The following is a 9,219-nucleotide window of genomic DNA, read 5'->3' on the forward strand; positions in this document are numbered from 1 at the left end:
CTGGTTTCTTTAACCATGGACAAACCCTTCTTTAACCATGGACCCTTTAATAACCATTACAACTAGTGGTCAACATGGATGTGTGTCTGGTTCTCACAGACCCTTCTTTAACCATGGACCCATAACCATTACAACTAGTGGTCAACATGGATGTGTGTCTGGTTCTTACAGACCCTTCTTTAACCATGGACCCATAACCATTACAACTAGTGGTCAACATGGATGTGTGTCTGGTTCTTACAAACCCTTCTTTAACCATGGACCCATAACCATTACAACTAGTGGTCAACATGGATGTGTGTCTGGTTCTCACAGACCCTTCTTTAACCATGGACCCATAACCATTACAACTAGTGGTCAACATGGATGTGTGTCTGGTTCTTACAAACCCTTCTTTAACCATGGACCCATTACCATTACAACTAGTGGTCAACATGGATGTTTGTCTGGTTCTTACAAACCCTTCTTTAACCATGGACCCATAACCATTACAACTAGTGTTCAACATGGATGTGTGTCTGGTTCTTACAGACCCTTCTTTAACCATGGACCCATAACCATTACAACTAGTGGTCAACATGGATGTGTGTCTGGTTCTTACACACTCTTCTTTAACCATGGACCCATAACAACTATTACATGGACTAGTGGTCAACATGGATGTGTGTCTGGTTCTTACAAACCCTTCTTTAACCATGGACCCATAACCATTACAACTAGTGGTCAACATGGATGTGTGTCTGGTTCTTACAGACCCTTCTTTAACCATGGACCCATAACCATTACAACTAGTGTTCAACATGGATGTGTGTCTGGTTCTTACAGACCCTTCTTTAACCATGGACCCATAACCATTACAACTAGTGTTCAACATGGATGTGTGTCTGGTTCTTACAAACCCTTCTTTAACCATGGACCCATAACCATTACAACTAGTGGTCAACATGGATGTGTGTCTGGTTCTCACAGACCCTTCTTTAACCATGGACCCATAACCATTACAACTAGTGGTCAACATGGATGTGCGTCTGGTTCTCACAGACCCTTCTTTAACCATGGACCCATAACCATTACAACTAGTGTTCAACATGGATGTGTGTCTGGTTCTATACTGAGTGTGTGTCTGGTTCTCACAGACCCAGTTGATTGTGTGTCTGGTTCTCACAGACCCAGCTGATTGTGTGTCTGGTTCTCACAGACCCAGTTGATTGTGTGTCTGGTTCTCACAGACCCAGTTGATTGTGTGTTTGGTTCTCACAGACCCAGTTGATTGTGTGTCTGGTTCTCACAGACCCAGCTGATTGTGTGTCTGGTTCTCACAGACCCAGTTGATTGTGTGTTTGGTTCTCACAGACCCAGTTGATTGTGTGTTTGGTTCTCACAGACCCAGTAGATTGACTCCTTTAATTTGTTGATTGCCCCTCCTATATCTGTCTGTTTCTTTGATTAGATCCCTATATCAGCATTAATGTTGTTGTGTGTTCCTGTCCAGACGCTGTCCTGTCCCATGTCTGTTGTTAATTACATGTTCACTCCCTGTACCTGCTTCTCATCTCCAGCATCATCCTTACAGTGGGTTGGGCGGAAAATCCCGGTAACCCGGTTCCCGCCATTAACCCAACTAGCACCACCAGGCAAAACGCTGATAGGTGCAGTATCTGTATCGGCTGTGAATTACAGTAAAAGATGAAAGACAAGTGTAATATTTGCACATTGTTACAGTGCCTTAAAGTATTCACACCCCTTTGATTTGAACCACATTTGATCTGTCAGGGCCCTCAGTCAAGCAGTGAATTTCAAACATAGATTCAACCTCAAAGACCAGAATACAAATATTTGAAAACATGCAGCCTTTTTGCAACTTTGGCACTAAAGTAATACTTCAAAAAATGTGGCAATACAATTAACATTTTGTTCTGAATACAAAGTGTTATGTTTGGGGCAAATCCTATACAACACATTACTGAGTACCACTCAATATGTCCAAGCAGTGGTGTCTCCATCATGTTATGGGTGTGTTTAGACAGACAGAACCTCACCTAGAAAGATGTACATGTCAGTGGTGTCTCCATCATGTTATGGGTGTGTTTAGACAGACAGAACCTCACCTAGAGAGATGTACATGTCAGTGGTGTCTCCATCATGTTATGGGTGTGTTTAGACAGACAGAACCTCACCTAGAGAGATGTACATGTCAGTGGTGTCTCCATCATGTTATGGGTGTGTTTAGACAGACAGAACCTCACCTAGAGAGCTGTACATGTCAGTGTGTTAGACATAACCTCACCCAGAGAGCAGTACATGTCAGTGTGTTTAGACAGACAGAACCTCACCCAGAGAGCTGTACATGTCTGTGTCTGAGAGTCATGATCAAGGACTAGCTTTAGCCTACACATAAAACTGAGAGTCATGATCAAGGACTAGCTTTAGCCTACACATAAAACTGAGAGTCATGATCAAGGACTAGCTTTAGCCTACACATAGAACTGAGAGTCATAGAACTGAGAGTCATGATCAAGGACTAGCTTTAGCCTACACATAAAACTGAGAGTCATGATCAAGGACTAGCTTTAGCCTACACATAGAACTGAGAGTCATGATCAAGGACTAGCTTTAGCCTACACATAGAACTGAGAGTCATGATCAAGGACTAGCTTTAGCCTACACATAAAACTGAGAGTCATGATCAAGGACTAGCTTTAGCCTACACATAAAACTGAGAGTCATGATCAAGGACATGATCAAGGAGCTTTAGCCTACACATAGAACTGAGAGTCATGATCAAGGACTAGCTTTAGCCTACACATAGAACTGAGAGTCATGATCAAGGACTAGCTTTAGCCTACATATAAATTTACCTCACTGTACTCACTACTGCACTTTTCTGTTGTGATTGAATGGCAGACACACCCACGTCTAACCACACCTCTGACACAACTCTCATTTACCGTCAGTTATGGCCGCTAGTAGTACTTATTAAACATTGATGAAAAACAGAGCCAAATCAGCAAAGTGCAATTGCCCTTTAAAAAGGTCAGATTGAATAGATAGAAACTAGTTGTTATAGCAGTATGAGAATTTACCACCAGATGGTGATCTTGGTATGCCATCTGTGGACATGTAACCAGACCAAAGGGGCGTTCAGCAGGATGCAATGTTTAGGAGCGTTCAGATAGAAATGTGCTATGAGGAACAAACATGCCTCTCTGACATGTAGAAAATAAGGAATCATGTCCACTTTATTCATAGCATTTCTATCTGCAACTTTCAACCACGTTTCACTACTGAATGTAACTAGAGGCTCTTTTTCAATTGTCTTAAAATCCACCTTCTCCTTGTCTCCTCCCCTCCATCTGCACTTATTGGAGTGAAAAAAATACACAGGTGAAAACAGTCTTGTGGAAGGAAGCTCATCATTAGACTGGCTTAACATTCAGCTGGTCAGTTCTTTCAGATCAGTGAAGGAGAGGGACAAGTTTTAGACACCTGAGAAACAGCCCAAGTGTAAGAAGTTAGTGTTGTGTTGAATTAAGAAGGTAGTCCTTGATTCTATAGTTTAAAGTGCATCTTAATCTGCCCTACCTCGCCACCACCACCAATTATTTTTCAGTCAGCTCATACTTTTCTTTTATACTGTATATTTTCACTTCCTTGTTTTTTTTCTCCAAGCTCTATTGCCACATTCAGGTCCTATCAGAGTTTAGAGTTATCAGAGGAACGACTTGTCAACTTGGAGTAAGAACTTGGGAACCTTTAGCAAACCATTTATAGTGTTAAAAAAAAGTTTATTTTGATAACTGCAGAAAATACTGCCATCAAAGTCATTTCTGTGGTAGCTGATGTCAGAGTTCAGCATGTGGGGAAAGTCAAGGTCCAAAGATGATAACTGAGTTTCCAACATATGTTTAGGACCTGGAAGTTGTTATGAAAGTTTTTTCTATGTCAGGATCTCGTATTTCAAATACATTTTTTTTTGTCACATGCACCGAATACAAATTAAATACTTACTTACAAGCCCTTAACCAACAATGCAGTTCAAGAAATAGAGTTAAGAAAATATTTACCAAAATAAAGTAAAAAATCAAATATAAAGTAACACAGTAAAATACCAATCAAATAAAATAAAATGTATTTATAAAGCCCTTCGTACATCAGCTGATATCTCAAAGTGCTGTACAGAAACACAGTCTAAAGCCCCAAACAGCAAGCAATGCAGGTGTAGAAGCACGGTGGCTAGGATAAACTCTCTAGAAAGGCCAAAACCTAGGAAGAAACCTAGAGAGGAACCAGGCTATGAGGGGTGGCCAGTCCTTTTCTGGCTGTGCCGGGTGGAGATAATAATAAACTGAAGCAGCAGCACAGCCATGTGGACTGGGGACAGCAAGGACTCCTCAGACCACGTAATCCTGAGGCAAGGTTCTAGGACTCAGGTCATCCGAGAGAGAGAAAGAAAAAAAGAAAGAGAGAATTAGAGAGAGCATACTTAAATTCACACAGGACACCGGATAGAAGAAATACTCCAGATATAACAGACTGACCCTAGCCCCCAGACACATAAACTACTGCAGCATAAATACTGGAGGCTGAGATAGGAGGGGTCAGGAGACACTGTGCCCCCATCCGACGATACCCCCGGACAGGGTCAAACAGGCAGGATGTAACCCCACCCACTTTGCCAATAACAAGGCTACAGTGCCTTGTAAAAGTATTCATCCTCCTTAGCGTTTTTCCTATTTTGGTGCATTACAACCTGTCATTTAAATAGATTTTTATTTGGATTTCATGTAATAGATATACACAAAATAGTCCAATCTGGTGAAGTGAAAAGAAAAAAAAATTACTTGTTTCAAAAAATTCTAAAAAATAAAAAACTGAAAAGTGGTGCATGAACATGAATTCACCCCCTTTACTATGAAGCCCCTAACTAAGATCTGGTACAACCAATTACCTTCAGAAGTCACATAATAAGTTAAATAAAGTCCAGCTGTGTGCAATCTAAGTGTCACATGTCTCAGTATATATACACTTGTTCTGAATGGCCCCAGAGTCTGCAACACCACCAATCAAGGGGAACCATCAAGCAAGTGGCACTATGAAGACCAAGGAGCTCCCCAAACAGGTCAGGGACAAAGTTGTGGAGAAGTACAGATCAGGGTTGGGTACTAAAAAAATATCTGAAACTTTGAACATCCCACAGAGCACCACTAAATCCATTATTTAAAAATGGAAAGAATATGGCACCACAACAAACCTGCCAAGCGAGAGCTGCCCACCAAACCCATGGACCAGGCAAGGAGGGCATTAATCAGAGAGGCAACAAAGACACCAAAGATTACCCTGAAGGAGCTGCAAAGCTCCACAGCGGAGATTGGAGTATCTGTCCATAGGACCACTTTAAGCCGTACATTCCACAGAGCTGGGCTTTACAAAAGAGTGTCCAGAAAAAAGCCCTTGCCTAAAGAAAGAAATAAGCAAACATGTTTGGTGTTCGCCAAAAGGCATGTGGGAGACTCCCCAAACATATGGAAGAAGGTACTCTGGTTAGATGAGGCTAAAATTGAACTTTTTGGCCATCAAGGAAAAAGCTATATCTGGCACAAACCCAACACCTCTCATCACCCGAGAACACATCCCCACAGTGAAGCATGGTGGTGGCAGCATCGTACTGTGGGAATGTTTTTCATCGGCAGGGACTGGGAAACTGGTCAGAATTGAAGGAATGATGGATGGCATTAACTACAGGGACATTATTGAGGGAAACCTGTTTAAGTCTTCCAGAGATTTGAGACTGCGACGGCGGTTCACCTTCCAACAAGACAATGACCCTAAGCATACTGCTAAAGCAACACTCGAGTGGCGGGGAAACATTTAAATGTCTTGGAATGGCCTAGTCAAAGCCCAGACCTCAATCCAATTGAGAATCTGTGGTATGGCTTAAAGATTGCTGTGCACCAGCGGAACCCATCCAACTTGAAGGAGCTTGAGCAGTTTTGCCTTGAAGAATGGGCAAAAATCCCAGTGGCTAGATGTGCCAAACGTATAGAGCCATACCCCAAGAGACTTGCATCTGTAATTACTGCAAAAAGGTGACTCTACAAAGTATTGACTTTTTGGGGGGGTGTTAATAGTTGTGCACGCTCAATTTCTGTTTTCATTTCTTGTTTTTTTTTCACAATAGAAACTATTTTGCATCTTAGTCAAGGTGATTTGTACATGTAGGTGGGGGGAGGGATCAAAGTATGATTACCCAACAAGCTAATGTCCAGTCCCTGGACAATAAAGTAGATGAGCTCAGGGCGGGGATCTCCTTCCAGAGAGACATCAGGGACTGTAACATACTCTGTTTCACAGAACCATGACTCTCTCCGGATATACTGTCCCCATCCGTACAACCAGCTGGGTTCTCAGTTCATCACGCAGACAGGAATAAAGGGAAGAAACAAGGCGGTGGTGTATGTTTCATGATTAACTACTTATGGTGTGATTGTGATAACTCACAGGATCTCAAGTCCTCTTGTTCACCCGACATAGAATACCTTAAATTCAAAGCAGTTCGTATTACCTCCCAAGATAATTATCTTTGGTTATAGTCACAGCCGTGTATATTCCCAACGGCCCTCAAAGAACTTCACTGGAATTTATTGGAGCTGGGGATAGTAACAAAGCAAATTTGCGGAAAATGTTACAGAGGTTTTATCAACACATTGCCTGTAGTACTCGCGCATCAAAAACTCTCGACCATTGTTACTTCCCCTTCCAGGATGGCTACATTGCCTTCCCCCGCTCTACCTTCTGCAAATCAGATCACGACTCCATCTTGCTCCTCCCTTCCTATAGGCAGAAACTCAAACAGGAAGTACCTGTGCTAAGCGTCTATTTAACGCTGGTCTGACAAATCGGAATCTATGCTTCAAGATTGTTTTGATCACACGGACTAGGATATGTTCTGGGTTTTCTCTGAAAATAACTTTGACGTATACACAGAGACTGAGTTCATCAGGAAGTGTATAGTTGATGTTGTTCCCACTGTGACTATTAAAACCTACCCAAACCAAAAACTGTGGATAGATGGCAGCAATCGCGCAACACTGAAAGTGCGAACACGGCAATGTGACTGGGAATATGGTTGAATACAAACAGTGTAGTTATTCCCTCCGTGAGGCAATCACACAGGCAAAACGTCAGTACAGAGACAGAGTGGAGTCGCAATTCAATGGCTCAGACACAAGGCGATGTGGCAGGAACTCCAGGAAATCACGGATTATAAAGGGAAAACCAGCCACGTCGCTTAGTACTGACGTCATGTACCCGGACAAGCTAAATACCTTTTTCGCCCGCTTTGAGGATAACAAAGTGCAACTGACACGACCCACTCCCAAGGACTGCGGGCTCTCGGTCTCCATGGCCGATGTGAGTAAGACATTTCAGCGTGTTAACCCTCGCAAGGCTGCCAGCCCAGACGGCATCCCTAGCCGCGTCCTCAGAGCATGTGCAAACCAGCCTGCTGCAGTGTTTACGGACATTTTCAGTCTCTCCCCATCCCAGTCTGCTGTCCCCACTTGCTTCAAGATGTTCACCATTGTTCCTGTACCCAAGAAATCAATGGTAACTGAATTAATTAGCACTCCCTTATGTCATAATGATATGCTTTGCGAGGCTAGTTAAGGATTATATCACCTCCACCTTACCTGACACCCTAGACCGAAATCAATTTGCATACCCTCACGACGCCAGGACAGCGGAGTCAATCACCACCTTCCGGAGACACCTGAAACCCCACCTCTTTAAGGAATACCTAGGATAGGATAAAGTAATCCCTCTCACCCCCCTTAAAATATTTAGATGCACTACTGTTCCACTGGATGTCATAAGGTGAATGCACCAATTTGTAAGTCGCTCTGGATAAGAGCGTCTGCTAAATGACTTAAATGTAAATGTAATACCGCCCCAATATATCCACTGAAGTTGCAATCGCCATCGTACTGCACACTGCGCTATCCCATCTGGACCAGAGGAATACCTATGTAAGAATGTTGTTCATTGACTATAGTTCAGCCTTCAACACCATAGTACCCTCCAAGCTCATCATCAAACTCGGGGCCCTGGGCCTGAACCCCGCCCTGCACAACTGGGTCCTGGACTTCCTGGCGGGCCGCCCCCAGGTGGTGACGGTAGGAAACAACACCTCCACTACACTGATCTTCAACACAGGGGCCCCACATGGGTGCATGCTCAGCCCTCTTCTGCACTCCCTGTTCAGCTATGACTGCGTGGCCACGCACGCCTCCAACTCAATCTTCAACTTTACAGACGACACAACAGTAATAGGCCTGATTACCAACAATGACGAGACAGCCTACAGGGAGGAGGTGAGGGCCCTGGAAAATAACCTCTCCCTCAACGTCAACAAAACGAAGGAGCTGAGCTTGGACTTCAGGAGACAGCAGAGGTATCATGCCCCTTTCCACATCAACGGCACCGCAGTGGAGAAGGTGGAAAGCTTCAAGTTCCTCAGAGTACAGATCACTGACAATCTGAAATGGTCCACTCACACACAGTGTGGTGAAGAAGGCCGAAGAAGGCTCAGGAGGCTGAAGAAATTTGTCTTGACCCCAAAGATGCTCACAAACTTTTACAGATACACAATTGAAAGCATCCTGTCGGGTTGTTTCACCACCTGGTACGGCAACTGCACCACTCGCAACCACAGGGCTCTCCAGACGGCGATCAATCAATTAATCAAATGTATTAATATAGGCCTTCTTACGTCAGCTGATGTCACAAAGTGTTGTACAGAAACCCAGCCTAAAACCCCAAACAGCAATCAATGCATGTGTAGAAGTACGGTGGCTAGGAAAAACTCCCTAGAATGGCCAGAACCTAGGAAGAAACCTAGAGTAACCTAGCTATGAGGGGTGGCCAGTCCTCTTCTGTCTGTGCCGGGTGAAGATTATAACAGAACATGGACAAGATGTTCAAATGTTCATATATGACCAGCAGGGCTAAATAATAATAATCACAGTGGTTGTAGAGGGTGCAACAGGTCAGCACCTCAGAAGTAAATGTCATTTGGCTTTTCATAGCCGATCATTCAGAGCATCTCTACCGCTCCTGCTGTCTCTAGAGTGTTGAAAACAGCAGGTTCCAGACGTCCGGTGAACAGGTCAGGTTTCCATAGCCGCAAGCAGAACAGTTGAACCTGGAGCAGCAGCATGACCA

This window comes from Oncorhynchus nerka, linkage group LG18 (genome assembly GCF_034236695.1).
Source record: "Oncorhynchus nerka isolate Pitt River linkage group LG18, Oner_Uvic_2.0, whole genome shotgun sequence".
NCBI lineage: Eukaryota > Metazoa > Chordata > Actinopteri > Salmoniformes > Salmonidae > Oncorhynchus > Oncorhynchus nerka.